This window comes from Pectinophora gossypiella, chromosome 10 (assembly GCF_024362695.1).
Source record: "Pectinophora gossypiella chromosome 10, ilPecGoss1.1, whole genome shotgun sequence".
Lineage (NCBI taxonomy): Eukaryota > Metazoa > Arthropoda > Insecta > Lepidoptera > Gelechiidae > Pectinophora > Pectinophora gossypiella.
The window spans coordinates 2,394,461-2,414,134 of record NC_065413.1 but is presented as its reverse complement, the minus strand read 5'-3'; the positions used below and the strand labels follow the sequence as shown (position 1 = coordinate 2,414,134).

At 37.1% G+C, this 19,674-nt stretch overlaps 1 protein-coding gene across 3 annotated transcripts in view; it reads right to left on the bottom strand.

The window, feature by feature from the left end:
- The window catches only part of LOC126370255 (transmembrane protein 135-like), a 41,523-nt gene extending 22,329 nt beyond the window's left edge, over positions 1-19,194 (bottom strand). Inside the window, exon 1 of one of the 3 annotated variants that reach the window (XM_050015075.1) lies at positions 19,120-19,194. The gene's annotated coding sequence lies outside the window, so the exon portion shown is untranslated. Of the gene's footprint in view, positions 1-6,848; positions 7,108-18,514; positions 18,562-19,119 lie in introns of those variants that run through there. The other 2 variants (XM_050015074.1, XM_050015073.1) reach the window with 2 other exon arrangements.
- Between the last annotated feature and the right edge of the window lie 480 nt (positions 19,195-19,674).

Here is a 19,674-nt window from a genome sequence, read left to right as displayed (position 1 = left end):
GTGGGTTGTAAGGTGGAATACCAACCTCATCAACCCTGGTGTCAGAGTTATTACTGAGCCGCCAAAAGCCCCTGACATGGCTCATGTAACGACTACATACTTATATCAGTGAGTAGTAACCGGGACCAACGGCTTAACGTGCCTTCCGAAGCACGGATCATCTTACTTTCGGACAATGGTGATCAGCCTGTAATGTCCTAACCAAACTAGGGATCACAAAGTGATTTTTGTGATGTGTCCCCACCGAGATTCGAACCCGGGGCCTCTGGATCGTGAGCCCAACGCTCAACCACTGGACCACGGAGGCTGTCCCGTTGGGGACACATTACGAAAATCACTTTGAGATCTCTAGGTTGGTTATAAGACATTACAGGCTGATCACCAGATTGTCCGAAAGAAAGATGATCCGTACTTCCGTAGCCACGTAAAACCGTTGGTCCCGGTTACTACTTACTGATGTAAGTTAGTAGTATTAAAAACTGGGCTACCACAGCTTCGGCGGGAGGGTTTTATTGAACGATATCGTACTTTATCTTTGTATAATTAAAACTAATGCAAGTTCAAATTGCATCAGGGGGGTTAAAATTGCCACATCGAAGCAATTCATCTAGGAAAGCAATATTGCAATTTGACATTTGAGCATATAAAAATGCGCAATGCAAACAAATGTCAAAGAGCAATATTGCTTTCTTAGATAGATTGCTTCGATGTGGCCATTTTAACCTCCAGGCCACGACCTGCCTTTGTTTGCAAAACTTCAATGTTTCGCTTCCTGAACGAGACAATAGTCACGGCGCGGCAGGTCGTTGCAACTGTTATCTCTGTTCTGCATTTACTCTGTGGCTTTAAACACATATTTGAACACTTAATTTAGCATATGGTCCAGTGGTTGAGCGTTGGACTCACGATCCGGAGGCCCCGGGTTCGAATCCCGGTGGGGACATATCACAAAAATCACTTTGTGGTCCCTAGTTTGGTTAGGACATTACAGGCTGATCACCTGATTGTCCGAAAGTAAGATGATCCGTGCTTCGGAAGGCACGTTAAGCCGTTGGTCCCGGTTACTACTTACTGATGTAAGTAAGTAGTCGTTACATGAGTCATTTCAGGGGCCTTTGGCGGCTCAATAGTAACCCTGACACCAGGGTTGATGAGGTTGGTACGTCACCTCACAACCCACACGATAAGAAGAAGAAGCATACGGTGGATATTCCTATGGATACCTCTTTAAGAAGTATAGTCGTGATTTTTCCTGATTTTTGACAGGAGGGGGGGGGGGGGGGCAGGTTTAAATGAAATCCATGGACTCATTACGTTCTCTACTAAGGCACAAGTAGTCTACAATCCAATATTTTATTTTCTACCTTAAAATTTACGGAATGGTATACAAACTTTCACTCTCCTTTTCAAGAAAGTGGGGGTTAGAAAGAAACGAAAAGCAGCTTTATGTCACTCTACATCACTTCACTATCTGCAAAAAATCACATCTATTCGTCCCTCGTTTTGCCGTGAAAGATGGACAAAGAAACAGACAGACACGTTACACACATACATATTCACATTTTATAATATTAGTATGGCCTATGCCCGGGAGGAAAAACATCTGAACGCGATTTTTGTCAAGAAGTTACGTAATAAGACGCGGCCATTTTGAAAATTGTTTTGACATTGTTATGATGATGAGAACTAAACGCCTCATTAGTATTCAAGGTCCCATTATCAAATCCAAGGATTAAGATTGCATACCTATAGCTGTTTACATAGATAAGGTGTTACTAGTTCGCTGGAGGATATTCTTTTGAAGTCTTTAACGCCCGTGCTCTAAGATGATAATTCCTTCTTCACTCCGTCTTCAATATGGTATTTGTCAGGGTCAAAGATAAAATTATGAAATGCTAATCTAGAAATAGAAGCAAAAAGCCATCTCATCTTACCTTTCGCCTTGTTTATGAATGAAGTAGAAATTAATACGGCATTTGACCGCGTTTATTGATGACGTCACACAGTATTTCCATACTAACTCCAAAGAAAACTTTGGTTTTGACGTTTCGTAAAAAGTGTCTCATTTGACTTGGTTGTCAAGCAGCGTATTGAAGCGACCTCAAGGTCTTCCTCGAACTTTATTCAAATTCTTCAACCTTTATTTTGTTGGTAGTATGACATGCTCGACTCCAGTGAGAAAAATCCTCAAGTCGAGGACGTTCATGTCAACATAAAATACCAAAATGCTCAGCTGGGGCCGAATCGACGGAGGAAGATTAGGGTTACAATTTAACCTAGTCAAACGAGATACTTTTACAAAGGTCAAAGTGGAAATTTTGTATGGAATTGGTATGGAAATACTGCAGTATGACGTCATTATTTAAAAGCGTTCAAACTTCGTATCCATTGTTAACACATAATTAAGTTTTGTGAAATAAAGTGTATTTGGTTTGAACAAAATTCGAAAATAATTAAAAAAGTAAAATGAGTCCATAATTCGTAATTTAAATTTGAAAATAATTCCAAAAGAAAAATTAAACATATTTTGATCATCTCTGGTTGGTTTCTGATTGTAGATTAGCATTTTATAATTTATCTTTGACTCAACAACCATACAACATAGCAAAAAAGTCAATGAATCCAGAAGTGAACCCGTGATAGCCTCTAGCTCGGGCTCTAAACTAGCTTTATCCAGTTTTCACAGGATCTGCTCACCTAACCTGAAGATTTGACAGGTCCGGTTATTTACAAAAGCGATTGCCTGTCTGATCTTCCAATCTGCGAACGGAAATCCAGCCCAATGCACAGGTTAGGTCACATATACTCCGAAAATGCGTTTCTATTACCACTGAACCACTCAATTCGACTTTATGAGTTTGAATTCATGTTTGCATCATAAAGATAATTGATATCACTTGGTGTCCAGGATTTGTGCCCGGTTAATGACAATAGACTCGCCTCTTATTAGGTACATGTCCTGTTTGCATAGCCATGAGGAGTGGATGAATATTCAATACACCCATGCCTTCGGGAATATAGGCGTGATACTATGTAAAAGAAGTAAAAAACCATCATCTCCGTTTCTCACAGGGTCCGCTTACCTAACCTAAAGATTTGACAGGTCCGGTCTTTTACAGAAGCGATTGCCTGTCTGACCTTTCAACCCGCGAAGGGAAAACCAGCCCAAGACGGGTTAGGTCACCTTCCAAAATACATTTCTTGGGAATGTAGGTCACGTCACGATGTTTTCCATAAATGATAACCATTTATGATCCAAACGTGAATTCGAAAACAAATTCGACAATCATTGGTTTCGGCCTGTGCTGGATTCGAACCTGCGACCTCAAAGTGAGAGGCAAGTGTTCTACCAACACTGGGCCACCACGGCTTCAAAGAAGTAAAAAATGCCGGTTTTAATTATAAACAAATATTAAGTACCTATTGTGACTTTGCAAGAATTATTTCACACAATTAATCCTTCCTAGTTATCAAACTAATGTGAAAATTAATATCAAAAATTATCTTATTGTTTAAATGCAAATTGTTTGTAAGAATTCTGTATAATCATAATTACATGAGCGGGGTTAAAATGGCCACATCGAAGCAATTCATCTAAGAAAACAATATTGCAATTTGACATTTGCTCATATAAAAGTAAGGGCGCAATGCAAACAAATGTCAAATAGCTATATTGCTTTCTTAGATGAATTGCTTCAATGTGGCCATTTGAACCCCTCTGTTCTTTACTTATTTAATTATACGATTATAAGGCATTATTTATGGGGAGTTCAGTCCTTAATAACATTTTTTTTTATAATTTAGGAATGTAATTATTATCCTAGGTAAGTATGTCGAAATAACCTTCAGATTCTATAATAACTTCACTAAGTATTACTTTTGCTTTTGAACAAGTACAGGAAAGTAGTTAGGCTTAAGTATTTATGTATGTTAATACTCTCTGATTGCAACTTATTTTTTTGTCATGACTTATTGTAGGTTTGCCTCAGAGGCCGGACACAGCGTGGCGGACTTTGCAAATTGACTTATCTGCAGTTTTTTTGCTAAAGTAATTTGTGTCTTATTGACTGAAGGTGCAAATCAGATTTGGCAAAAATTTCAGATGACGAGCTCTGAGGGTTTTCACCCGGACAAAATTTAAGACATCTGAATCGAACCGTTTCTGCAGTTGAAATGTCCTTGGGTATTTTTTTTACCTTTGATGGGTTTGCTCTTGGACCCAGACTTGCCCAAAGGCATTGACGAGGCCTAAGATGGAGCGAGCTTGCCCAGAAAGTGCCTATTCACTCTGGTTTTGAAAGCACCCGGGCTATATGCATTCGGAAATACAGAAGACGGAAAAGAATTCCACTCCCTAGCAGTGCGCATAATGAAGGACGATGCGAAACCCGACCGTACGTCTGGAAGTCCGAAGATAAAAGGGGAATGGTGGAATGAGCTCGTGTAGATCGCGGGCACACTCCCCGAAGTGCAGTTTGTAGAATACCGACATACTGGCGACTTTTCGCCGATGTGTTAAGGAGTGTAGCTTAGCTGTTAGCCGCATGTCGCTGATCATCCTCTTGGCTCTGCGCTCCAATGAGTCCAAAACGGCAAGTAAACTAATTAGTAGTATTGTAAGGTAATTTTCCTCTACTTAACTTTATCTACAAAATCTAAGTCCATTCAATCATCTTTGGAAATCTATGAATATTAATAATATATTAAATATAGATAACACAATATAACAACATATAAACTATAAATAGATAACAATGTTTACACAACTTTAATATTATCGTTAATATGTACGTACCGGGTTAGCAGTAGTTAATGCCATTAGCAGCAAATCTACAATAAGTCACGTCAAAAAAAATACTGATTAGATAGACACAAATATTGATGGATGGATTTTTGTTTTTATTTCACCTGATTTACAGTAAGTGAACCTGAGAGCACTGAGGGCTTCCACCTGGTTTGATGGGTTGTTTCAATAGCGGTATTACATTGAATTCCTGAATTGAATTGACTCTCACTTTGAGGTCGCAGGTTCATATCCCAGCACGGATCTAAACCAATGATTTTCGAATTTGTTTTCGAATTCATGTTTGGATCATGTAATGATTATTACGTGCTCAGCGGTGAAGGAAAACATCGTGAGGAAACCCACATTCGCAAGAAATGCATTTCGGAGGTATGTGAGCTGACCTATTATATTAGGCTGGTTATCCCATCGCGGCGGCTTGGAAGGTCAGACAGGCAAGCGCTTCTGTAAAGACTGGATCTATCAAATCTTTAGGTAAAGTACTAATGTTATGGGCGATAGGCTGATCCCTTATCACCATAAGGTTCATCATATCCATCTTTGGAATTCGTATCAACAGTGGCTGCAAGTTGTCTTTGATTACTTGTGGCTCTGCCCACCCCATTAGGGATTACGGGCGTGAGTTTATGTATGTATGTATGTGTTTAGGTAAAGTAGGTGGACCTCGTTTAATACGGGGTAACGCTAGGGAGATGTTGATCGTATTGAATTCTAATCTTCTATCGTGTGGTTTGTGAGGTTGATTATCAACCTTGTGTCAGGATTATTATTGAGCCACCATAGGATTGAAATGGCTCATGTAGCGACCACGTACTTGCTATAGTACCTACTATATACTAGTACTTTCTTTCTTTCCAAATAATAACCAGGGCCAACGGCTTGATGTGGCTTCCGAATTAAGGAATCATCTTCAAAAAGACCTTCAGTGCTCTGCGCGTTCAATATAATAACGCCTTCAGGGGGTTGTTGGGGCTGCCCTGGCGCTGCAGTGCCTCGGGGATGTTCGCCTCCTGGAGCACTGATGGCTTCCAGGCTGTTCTACGCAAGCGTGTGGCTTCTCTGTGGGAGCGAGTGCGGGGCAGCAGTCTCCTGAAGGTGGTCTCACAAAGGATGGACAGTCCCATCCTCACTCACTGGATGTACATTGTACATGCATGTGACATCCAATGAAAATTATAAATTTTACTGACTTAACAAAATATGGATAAATATCTGAAATAAATATTTCATTCATTCATTCATTCATACATCTTGTTTTTCGGAGTATTTGGTGATTACAGCCAATGGTGCAATGACCAGACCAAATCGTGGATAATCTCACAAACGATTTTCTTTTTGTTAGACGTGTCTTCACCGGGAATCGAACCCACCCTCCGGGTCATGAGCCCAACGCTCAACTACCAGTGGTTGAGCCAGTGGTTAAGCCTGCATGGCCCAGACCATGCTGGCCGAAATTCTGATAAAATAAGTTGGAAAAAACTTTTTTTGTTTTGTTATTAATGAATGACTTACTATCTACTGCTCTCTATATTATATAAATCCGTAATATAGATATGTTTGTCGATTAAACATTGAAATAAATACGCTTGTTAAACGAATGTCCACTCTATTGATACAGTATTAAGTATGTAAACAATTTGCAATGCGTAATCATCCGTTTAGTTACAGAGCGAAACTTATTTACCCATTGTACGAGCTATTAATTGCATTCATAATTAATTACTTACTACAATTTATTACTCAAATTTAAATTAAAATAAACAATAAAAAATACTTTGGATTTCGAAAAGAAAGGAAATAGTTTATTATAAAAGGACGACACATACAAAAATAAGACGGTAACATCATTTTAAATTTTCATAAAACAATTATAAAAAAGCAAAACGGATGTTTGTCGAAATGATCATAAGGCGGTGGTGGGCGTCCTGAGATAAAAGGGCCTCACTCAGCATAATTTCAAGGTTTCGGTAGCCTATAATCTGAATTGAATGCATGCACATCAACATCAAATTAAGGAAATAATAATAACGATAAAATAACTTACGTTAAAAATACATATTAATCCATTGACGAAAAATCCATTAAAAACACTTCAATTATTTAAAAAAAAAACGGAAATCATGTCCATTACTTCAATAGAAAATTGGTCACGACACGAGTGTTAATAAATGGTAAACGAATGTAAATTAAACGTAAAAAATAAATTAGAAAATAAATTAAAAAGAATGCGCGCGAGTCGTGTGCGCAACGATTGACTGCGCAGAGCGTTTTGTTGCGTTTGAAGCTCAGTTGCCAACTGATTGAATAAATCATAGTAGTTAACTGTATAGTATAGTTTGTAAGTGGTAGCCATTATGATTTGTATGTAAAACAGTTCTACTGTTTCAATTAATCGATTTCGTGTAAGTATATTAAACATCGTGTGGGAACGGCGGTTAGTTGACAAGATAATGAACATAATAATTAAATTAAAAAAAAATCTCTCCTGTTAACCACACACACCTAGGTGCACACCTATTTTGTAACTTAAACAGAATTATCATCTCCTATTGTTATGCTGTTTTTACTTACGATTTTCAAGGAAGCGACTGCCTAACTTTCTTCCCCACCTACCTTTTTCTGTTTAAAAAGTCAATTTCAAATTCATTTATTCATCGCAACTTCAAATACACTATAAATTATTAGTTGTAAAATAGATATAAAGCTACTAAGCAGATTTAATTCATTAAAACCATAATAATTTCCTGGTCAAATTATTTTCCGTATTTATTTTTAAAGTAGAGTTCACCACAAATTTCCTATGAGGAAATGAACACTCATATTTTTTTTATATTTTGAGGTAAATGATAACAAAAAATTCCGTAATAAACGGATATATTTTTTCTTTATTTTCTGTGTGTCTATGCGAACGCGTGATAAATATTACCCGCGGTGCGTCAGTGTGCACTGCGCTTAATATTGTGTTGCAACGGTGCATCGCGGCTAGCCAACTATGAAATGCTATGATTAAAAATGTTGTCGATTTCATGCCACAATTCCTCAAAACATACTTACATAAACTAGGTAAGTACGTTTGTAGTCACACCCGGCCAGACATAAAACATTTAAGTTTTTTTTTTATTTAATTAAATAAAAAAAAAACATATAATATAGGTAACTCCTATTGGTGCTGATTCCAGTATACAACATCTAAATTTATTTTAAGTTATACCTGTCATTTTCTTATCCGTCGATGCAACGGTTAGGCAGCAATGCAAAGTTGAAGTCACGACTGCATGAAGTTGAATAAAGTGACTGTGCCTAGGACTGTGCACAGGTTAATCCGCGTGCGATTGCTGAGTTATATTCAGTTTGATGGAAGCCTTATAGACACAAAAAATATCCAAAATTGACAATGCCCTCAAAGATTTTGCATGTCACGCGCGGTGGTTTTATTCCACCATCTGATCTATCTCTGTACCAATTTTCATCAAAATCACTTTAGTAGTATTGGCGTGAAAGCTTTAACGGACAGACAGATAATCATATTACTTTAGCTTTTAAAATATTAATAGGGATTTATATCTGTACCTCTACCTACCGATACCCGTCCTTAACATGTTTTAAAGCTATGTAGCAAAATGTAAAGTTTCGATCTAAAAATACCTATAAATTGAAGAAATCCTTCTTATTCTGTGAAAGAACCTGCAGTGCACCGAGTGAGTTTCGATCATGTGTGGAAGTTACGTAACGTAGTACATAGAGCCAGTATGTTGCTAGAACTGACACAACAACGTTTTTACCCGACTGTGGCGAAGTGAAAAGGAGGGTTATGTGTTTGACCGCTAAGTATGTTATGTATATATTTGCTCCGGCTCATATATCCGGGTGGATATATATCCGGGTTGATGAGGTTGGTAATCCACCTCCCAACCCACACTGTTATAAGTCGTAAAAACACATTCACCAAACTGCAGAAGGTGGAGCAGCGTGGTGGAGTATGCTCCGTACCCCTTCCGGTTGGGTCGAAGGAAGGCCTGTGCACAGCAGTAGGACGGATATAGGCTGTTTATATATATAAAAAATGTTCCGATATGGGTATCTGTGTTCAATTTCGCATTTAATATTTAGATAATAATTCACCTCACAACCCACACGCGATAGAAGAAGGAGATATTTAGATTTTTAGACATTCTTAAACACGTGGTAATAAAGTAACGAATTGCCATAGTATAAAAAGATGATTGACATGTCAACCCCATTTTATTCGATTACAATATCGCTTTTCGCAATCGTCTGCGACTTACCTAAGGCTGACAGTCATGCTGCAGTTGATTTTGGCAAGTATAGCAATAATTAGATAAACACAATTAGTTACAATATAAAAATAATTCCTAATTGCTTTCGTAATATACAAGTGCGTATCTTATGTCAAGATTAATAAATATTTTCAATTAAGTACCTAATAATAGGAGGAGCTCGGTGGCGCAGCGGTAAACGCGCTCGGTCTGCGATTGTTGAAGTTAAGCAACTTTCGCAAAGGCCGGTCATAGGATGGGTGACCACAAAAAAAAAGTTTTCATCTCGAGCTCCTCCTTGCTTCGGAAGGCACGTTAAGCCGTTGGTCCCGGTTGAATTAGCAGTCGTTAATAACCATCAATCCGCACTGGGCCCGCGTGATGGTTTAAGGCCCGATCTCCCTATCCATCCATAGGGAAGGCCCGTGCCCCAGCAGTGGGGACGTTAATGGGCTGATGATGATGATGATGACCTAATAATTTGGAACTATGTAGAATTATGCAGTATGGAGAACTGTCAAATTTTAGGAATACTCAACAAATCAAGTATGTGGCAGCGCCTACTTTTGAGCTTCTAGTTTTTATCCTCATTGGTTAACCCCCTGTCATCTGTCCATCACATCGCTTCCACCCTATTATTATTATTACATACATACATACATACATACATAAACTCACGCCCGTAATCCCTAATGGGGTGGGCAGAGCCACAAGCAATCAAAGACAACTTGCAGCCACTGTTGATACGAAGTCCTAAGATGGATATGATGAACCTTATGGTGATAAGGGATCAGCCTACATACATACATACATAAACAGCCTATATACGTCCCACTGCTGGGCACAGGCCTCCCCTCAATCAACCGGAGGGGGTATGGAGCATACTCCACCACGCTGCTCCACTGCGGGTTGGTGGAGGTGTTTTTACGGCTAATAGCCGGGACCAACGGCTTAACGTGCCCTCCGAAGCACGGAATCATCTTACTTTTTCGGACAATCAGGTGATTCAAGCCTGAAAAGTCCTTACCAAACAAAGGACAGTCTCACAAAGTGATTTCGACAATGTCCCCATCGGGAATCGAACCCGGACCTCCAGATCGTGAGCCTAACGCTCTAACCACTAGACCACGGAGGCTGTTATTATTATTATTTCAAAATTGTGAGGGCCGGACTGAAAAAAAAAACAGCCCGCGAGATCACCGCGACCTTGTCAGATCTATTGTGACCAAAATCCCTACATTTAAAATTCCTCCTCTAGACCGATCCGTTCGAAGAGATCCAACATCTTTTTGGGAGAAAGCTCCATGACTACCTGGGGGTCCATTATGTGGCCCCCAAGTGTACGGCTTCTACTATGTATGAGAGCATCACAGCTGCACAGCAGATGTAGTGGCGTCTCATCTTCCCCTAAGCAGAATCTGCATAAAGGAGACTCGGTCAGTTCCATTCTGTGTAGGTGCTTATTGAGTCTGCAAGGCCCCGTGAGGGCTCTTATTAAAATCCTAACCTGCCTTCTAGTGAGAGCAACGATTTCTGATGAGAATTTCTTAGAAAAGGGTCTAATCGCTTCCACCCTATATTAAAAATCAAATAAAAATAATACAGTCAATGGTGCTAATTCCTGTAAATACCATCTAATTTTATTTTAAGTTATATCTGTCATTTTCTTATCCGCCGAAAAGGAAAAGGACGGGTAATCGACAAGCATAAAATTTATGGAACACACGTCAATTTTAAGGACAAATCTAAAACAACCGTCTAAAAATTTTACATCAGTCAATAACCCGACACAGGTAAGTAGACAGCACGTCAAACGGATTGCATACCAGCGACATACCTTTTTGATTCGCCCGGGTTATTCATTCATTTACTCATTCTTCCTAAAATTAAGAGCTGTGAATCATCCGTCCCTTTCCTTTTCGACGGATATGAAAATGACGGATATAATTTAAAATAAAATTAGGCGGTGTCTGCAGGAATCGGGGCCAATTCTTCAACTTTCGTAGCTCTGTTCTCTTTGCAGTGGAAACCGGCGCTAACTGGCGTGTTTATTTATTTAGTTACCGTAACCGCTAACTGCTCTTAAATGCCCCACAGTACCCTTCTCATTCTGTTGGTTATTTGATGTAGGTTTTGTGCTAATACATTTTGATTCGTTCGTAATGTGTGTAATGTTGATCTGACTTTTAATATCTTTGGAGAATATTTTCATAACACTGGATGGCTAGGCTGTAAACCACTGAATTCGACTTAATCCACCTTACAAATAAAAAATAAACCAGGGATGAACGTGGGTTCAAGTATTTGACAGCCAAGCAGAGTTCATAGAAAAAAAAAGCCGTAGAAAATTATGGATCTACCTCATCATCACCAGCCCATTAACGTCCCCACTGCTGGGGCACGGGCCTTCCCTATGGATGGATAGGGAGATCGGGCCTTAAACCACCACGCGGGCCCAGTGCGGATTGGTGGTTATTAACGACTGCTAATGCAGCCGGGACCAACGGCTTAACGTGCCTTCCGAAGCACGGAGGAGTTCGAGATGAAAACTTTTTTTTTTGTGGTCACCCATCCTATGACCGGCCTTTGCGAAAGTTGCTTAACTTCAACAATCGCAGACCGAGCGCGTTAACCGCTGCGCCACCGAGCTCCTCTAATGAATCTACCTACTCCACTCCAATCTCATCAGTCATTCCGTGATCATGGCACTTGCAACAGTGTCGAAATATCGGGAGTCTCTTATCCCCATTTAAACGCGGTAAGAACCCGTTATTATGTGTTTTAATTATGATAATAACCGCGTGAACTTAAAACAATGTATAAGCAGAGTTCAGTCGAATTGTATGATAATTGGATTTGATTTTGCTTAGCTGTCAAATACTTAAACCCACGTTCATCCCTGGGGCATGTTTAATAAAACTTACAATTGTAAATTACAATGACAATTTGATGTACATTGCGGAGTATGTGATCACGAATATTTTGCAGTTTCATATTAGCTACGTAATGAACATCAAATTGTCGTTGTAATTTACAATTGAAGTTTTATTAAACAGGCCCTTGGTTTATTTTATATTTGTAAAGTGAAATGAGTTTGTCCTTCATGTTTGGGACCAGGGATGTGGCGTTTTTGGAAATGTTCCCAATTTGGTAACGTTCCTGGCAGTAAAAAGTCGCAGAACTTATTCTTCTTCTTATCGTGTGAGTTGTGAGGTGAAATACCAGCCTCATCAACCCTGGTGTCTGACATGGCCCATGTCACGATTACTCACTTACATCAGTAAATAGTACTTAAGACAACCCGGGTGAGAGCCTTCAGTCCGGGTGAGAGCCTTCAGCGCTCCCCATTTGTCCGGCCAAGTAGTTAATGCCATCTGCGGCAAATCTACAATAAGTCACGTCAAAAAAAAAAACCTTAAGACAACTTATTTAAAAAGAGCTTAATTACCACATTGGAGCAGCGTGGTGGAGTATGCTCTATACCCCATCCGGTTGATTGAGGGGAGGTCTGTGCCCAGCAGTGGGACGCATATAGGCTGTTTATGTTATGTTATGTTAATTACCTAACCTTTAGGAAGATAAGAAAAGTTCAAGAAATAACAATTTGCAAAAGAAAAGCTGCCAGTGTTCCTTCTATTAAATCATTTTTATAACGAGAAAAATAAAAAAAAAACATTCCCGCTTTGGGAACGTTTGGGAAATGCGAGTTGGTGGAGGTGTTTTTACGGCTACTAGCCGGGATCAACGGACCCTCCGAAGCATGGAATCATCTTACTTTTTCGGACAATCAGATGACTCAAGCCTGAAAAGTCCTTACCAAACAAAGGACAGTCTCACAAAGTGATTTCGACAATGTCCTCATCGAGAATCGATCCCGGACCTCCGGATCGTGAGCCAAACGCTCTAACTTCTAGACCACGGAGGGTGTTACTAGACCACGGAAGATGTTATGTTAAGTAATTATCAGTAATTGGATAAGCGTGGGATGTAAATTAGTTGTTCATATTATGTTTCAAGTTGTCCTTTGATTACTTAACTTGTGGTTTTGTTATTTTCTCCAATAATCATTAATTAATAGTCTTCTCACGAAGTAGTAACTCAATTTAACATTGTCAAACGTAACAATAATTACTGTTGTATAACTTTACAAACAATGAAACAGGTATTTAAAACGAAATAGGCACCTAAACATTATACTTTGTTGTAAATTAGTTAAATAATGTTTAACGTAGAATTTACAAAGTGTCAAATAATATAATTCCAGGTTAAAATTAGATGTCTGCACCTAATTTTATTTTAAGTAAACCTGTCATTTTCCTATCCTATCGGTTGGTGGTTGAACGTTGGTCTCAAGATCCGAAGGCCCCGGGTTCGAATCCCGGTGGGGATATCCCAAGTAGCAACCGATTGTCTTAAAAGAGAATTGTAGATATCTTGAAGGCAAGTAGACTAAATCAAGCCCTTGTCTTGGATAAGTCTTATATGTCTCCAAGATATCCCTCAAGATGTCTTGAAGATACAGTTTAGTAAAAGTGGGCACATACTTTAACTCTTATACAAGACAGACTTAAGACAACGTTAAGTCAGACTTAAACCCTACTTTAGACAATGTTCTTGCGTATTCTAAACTTAGAATTCTTGTAGTATCACTTAATACCAAAAATGTATACTTGAAGATATCTACAATACTTAGTTAAGACTATAGGATTGAATTGCACTGAGTCAATTGTAACTTAACGAAGTAAAACTTCAGGTCATACTAAAACGATTTTTACTTCACGCGTCTTTATTTTAGAATATAATGGCGAACATTTACATTAACACAAGAAATGAAGTCTGTAAGAAAATGGCGTCTAAAATATTTGTTAAGTTGTTTTAACAAAAGGTTATTCTGCCGTTTCACATACAGGAAATTATAAACGCATGATTGTTTCTCGTGTAAAATCGATAGAAAGTGTTAAAAAACAGAAGGGCCATTAATATACCAGAAAAATAATAATAAAATTTGGATTGATTATTCAGCAAATAAAAAAAATGGTGACATATAGTATAGAGAAATTCATTTTGTATTAATATGTGACAGCTGAACGCAGTAATTGTTACTACAACAGAGATATATATTAATTTACTTCAGTTTTTGACGATAATATTGTCAAAAAAATATTACATGTTTTCTTCCTGTAAGTGCAAAATGGCGTTAAGTAATATTTTTCTAAATGAAGTAAGACTTTAGAAACAATTGATTTCGTAAGAATCAGTTTAGAAAAGTAAAGTCAAGTTGCACTTCATCAAGTACTAGTTAAGATAAATTTTACTTCAATTGTCTAGGAGTATACCAACTTAAGACAAAAAGTATTTAGTGAATTCCTACTTAAAACTCTTATGTCTAAAGTGATCCTCTATTTTGATTTAGTAAAGTAATGTCGTAAAATCATGTTTGTTTATTTTGTGCCAGAATCAGAAAGAAACAGAATATGTAACAAGTAACAATTAAAATCGAACAAGCTTTTAAAACCTATGGAAAGTATGTTTGTTTGAGAGGTAAGTTTTTCGACTCGTGGAAGATAAAAAATATTGTTATGCTGAGTTCTTACTTGGATAGGAATGTGATTTACTTAATTATTTAATATTTATCGCAATTGGAACTAACAAACATAAACTCAATTTGCTAATGAGTCTCCGCGCATACATTCTCATAGGTATGGTTCGCTGACGCAAAGTAGGTACGATCACCGCGCTTCTAATTGCCAACGGAAACAATGTGATTATTGTAAAAATTTACGAGTATCCGTTGAATATTGTATATACGAAGAACCCTTGCAATTTGATTAACGTCGTGTGTGTGCGCGGTAGTTTCTAAGCCCACCAAAAACATTATTGTTAAAAAAGGCCAGAATCATCTATGTAACTCCCGATGACTTTATCAAGCTAAAAAAATAAAGGAATCGAATCTAATGCCCACTTTAAATGCATTTAACCATACACAAAACTTAAAATAGATATGTTTTGTTTATGATTGTGAATAAAGCTTAGTTAAAATAGGTACATTTTTAAAATTATTAAAAGAAAGAATGAAAGAAGAAAGAAAAGTATCGGTAGCGTATCAAGCCAAGTTCAAGAAATAGAACTGGCGAGCCGCACCGTGTGTAATATTACACGAACCATTTGCAGCCACTTTTGACCCCCTCATAAATCAAAAACTATTTTACATAAACGTATCAAATCGTATCGTATCGTATCGTAAATTTGGCTCATATATTGAGACTTGGGAGATACATATAAGTGTTCTAAATTTCATAAGCTTATTTCAAACGGTTATTTAGATATTAATGTACAAAAATCCTCATTTTTATCATTGACTGACTGACTGACTGACTGACCTATAAATCAAAAGTTTAACCCAGTTCCAGATGATCCTAGAGAGTTAAAATTTGGTATTTAGTAAGATAGGTAATTAGATTATAAAGGAAAAAATAATAAACTGGCAAATTTTTAATTATTAGATTCTATTATGAACGCTTAACATAAATACCTAATTAGTGCCTGTACCTAACTATAGATGTAAGAATCAGTAAGTAATCAAAACTCATGACAGCCGGTCTTTTTGTGGTAGGTATGTGGATTAACTTAACATAACATACAATCACGCCTATATCGGGGTAGGCAGAGCACTAAGTGATCATAAAACCACTTGATGCCATATTCGACAAGTACTTTAAGGGTAGGTAAGCAAGTTGGAACATGTGTTTAGCGGTGATAGGTTGTCAGCTTTTCGCCCACGATACAACACAACTCACATCCATTTTACTGGCTTTTTATTTTTTTTAACTTAACGTGAATCTTAAACGAGTTTAATAGGTATTCAAATGTATTATATCTATAAAGTCGACTTTTAGTTTTGAATTTGTCCTTTTAAAAGGACCCACGCGTTACGAGGATATGTACTTACCTACAATAAGACAGACCTTAGGCTACAATATATTTATGTTATAAGAAGATATGATATGTTATACTGTTACTTATAAATAAATTTCGGGACTGACCATTGAACTTGGCACCCATTTAGATCTCACTTCTTTTGTCGTTGAAGTCAACAACCAAAGCATTGCATAATATTGAACTTGGCTCTCATTTCACATTTATGTTTTTGATTGGATTTATTTATTATTAGACTAATAGGTACCTAATTTTATATTTGAACTTAGCAGGTTTTACTATAAAACTCGATTTTTCATGGTGTAGTGTTGCCGTGCGCTTAGATTAGGTTAGACTGGCTTAGTCATTTTTGAGAAGATTTGTGCGAGACGTAGGTACCTGGGCCGCCACACGCTGGATCGGATTTGAAAAACAGGAACTTACGATTTTTTTGCCAAAATTAAATGATTGTGTTATACCAATCGATATAAAAAAATGATGGCAATGAAGAAGATATCGCATCGCTAACAAAAACAGTGGGATGTGCATTATCACAGTTTAATTTTCTGTAAGTATTTAATATTCTGCCTTCGAAAATCACCAGATCATTTTATTATTTGGACTTCATCCATCTTTCTGCTTGCTTCTATTTCGATTTTATCGTCCATTGAATAGACTTTTCTTATGTTTTACTTATTGTAGTCAAAAACGAATAAAACAGTCTTGTATAGGAGCAACAAATAATAAAAATTGCCTTAAGTATATCTAGGCAATCAATTTTTACTTTACAAGACTAAACTGATACTTCACTAAATCAATTTAGTGTTAAGTGAGCCTTCAAATAATCTGAGTAAAGTAAAAGAATACTTGTAGACTTAACAGTAGGCTGAGATAAGACTAAATAGTTTTGTGAATACTTAACTTGGTTTTGTGTATTCTAAATTATCTAAAGTAGGATTTGTTGAAAACTATATAGAATTAAAGAAGGAAATGAATTTATGAAGTCCTAATAAGTCCTATTTGATTTGGATAAATCTCACTTTAGCTAAAGTTTAGACATATATGACTTAATCACAATTCTTGTTTGCTACTTGGGATATCAATCACTTTGTGATCCCTAGTTTGATTAGGACATTACAGGCTGATCACCTGATTGTCCAACAGTATGATTATCTATACTTCGGAAGGCACGTGAAGCTGTTGGTCCCGGTTACTACTTACTGATGTAAGTATGTAGTCGTTACACGAGCCGTGTCAGGGGCCTTTGGCGGCTCAATAATAACCCTGACACCAGGGTTGATGAGGTTGGTAATCCACCTCATAACCCACACGATAAGAAGAAGATTTTCCTATCCTCCGAAAAGGAAAGGGACGGATGATTGACAACTGGTAACTTTAAAATGAATGATATATCTATCGTGTTATTGGCCAATATAACATTTTGGGAGAGTTTCTAAATTTCTGCCTAAAATTGACGTGTGCTCCATAAATTTTATGCCTGAGGATTATCCGTCCCTTTCCTAGTCGGCGGATAAGAAAATGACAGGTATAACTTAAAATAAAATTAGTGGTGTGTACTGGAATCAGCATCAGCCGGCCTAGCACCGTAAGCACGCGACTCTTCTTCTATCGTCTGTCTCTTTCTGTGCAGTACTGTGAGAGAGTGACGGATGACGTATATCGAGGCGAGAAAGAGTCGCGCGCTTACGGTACTAAGCCCGCTGTATTCACTTAAATTCATAAGTATTGTAACATAAACCCTTTGTTGTATGACATGTTACTATAGTAACACATAAAGTGAGGCAAATTGACTTATTCGGTAAGAATTAGATTTAGAAAATGTTCATACATACACATACATAAACTTACGCCTATTTCCCACCGGGGTAAGCAGAGACTATAGAATTCCATTTGCTTCGATCCTGACACACTTCTCTTGCTTCCTCCACATTCATCAAAAAATTAAAAAAAATTGGAAACTGTATTGACTTTAAAAAAATAGTGCTGTCCTTCATTTGCCTTAAGTGCGAGAAAGAGATGGAGCTAGTTTTGACACTGGAATAATAAATTAAAATTAAGTGTCTATCAGAATCAATCAATCAATAATTCTTTATAAAAAAAATAAGATGTTTCCGTGCTTCGGAAGGTACGCTAAGCCGTTGGTCCAAGGCTTCTAGCCCAATCACCTCCATCAGCCCGCAGTGGAGCAGCGTGGTGGAGTATGCTCCATACCCCCTGCGGTTGATTGAGGGGAGGCCTGTGCCCAGCAATGGGACGTGTATAGGTGTTTATGTTTTATATTTAAATAAAATAATAATAAATAGGAAAAATAAACATAATACTCTAATAATTTAACATTTTTATTTTTCCTATTTCTTATTACTTTATTTAGTTTTTGAAATTTATTTATTCATTTTATTTTATTGTACAAATACATACAAATAACTTATACAATATCATAGAATCGGCACCAATTAAGTACGTCACTCATTGCTTTAAAATAACTTTTCTTACTCACCTATTTTAGTTTCTTTCTTTTTATTATAACTGACACACAACCACACACGACAAGCTCCAAAAACAGTGTCAAATCCATTACTTTGCACAATTATCACTTTCCAATAATTTTATCACAATCAATGTAGATAAAGCTGTAAATATTTGATTTAAGAGATAAGCAAGTAAAGAATTTATTTGTTAAGTAATTAGATTTTCGGTTTTCTGGTTTTCAAAATTAACCTATTTTCAATTAAATTGTTTTTGAAGTTGGCTATTGGTTTATAATTTACGTAAATATTAAGATACTTACATAAAATAAATAAATCAAATTAATTAGTTTATAGTCCACAACAAAGATAAGTGGAAACTATTCAGTTCACATTTTTGTGAAGTCTTCGTTTGTTCACCATAAAGTATAATATTAATTGACTATTATTTATTGAAAGTTTTAAATACTGATACCTATTAGTAGGTGCTAGGTACTACTATGAGTTAATTGTATTTTAATAAGTAATATTTTTAAACGATCTCCACTCCCACAGACAAACCGAGGAATTGGTTTTATGATGTTTTTATCGTATCAATAAGTTTTATATACTCATGAAATATAAAAATTTTACTTACTTTTACTAAATTAAATAATTTTCAAACTAAAACCGGAATTCGCTGAAATCGGAGGAATAACCGATAAATACGTGAGGCTCAAATTATCTGCATAAGGACACTGACGTTTTAATCAGTAACAGACAACGGTAAAATCGATACGTCCATTGCTTGGCAACTATATAAACAAATATAGCGATACGATAAGCTTTTTTTGGTATCAACCTATCAACATTGCATAAAGCAACACGGACCTCCACGGACCGGAAGGGAGTAGCCATAGCGTTAGTTGTCAAAACAATATTATCTGCCACTTTTCGCGGGGCGGGAAGATGTGTTACGTCACATTGTGGTCGTAGCAATTGTCGATAAAATGTCTATCGATAAATTCATCAAATTCAGTCGTTTAATATGCAGAGGGGAAAGCCTGCGTATGTAAACTCCTTTCCCATGTTGCTCTTTGCAACATTGACATTACATTCTTTTTTTTTTTTTTTAATTATATTAAGCTATAAATATAATTAAATACACGCTTCATAATTTACAATCTAGTCCGAAGACGACATAATTATGCGC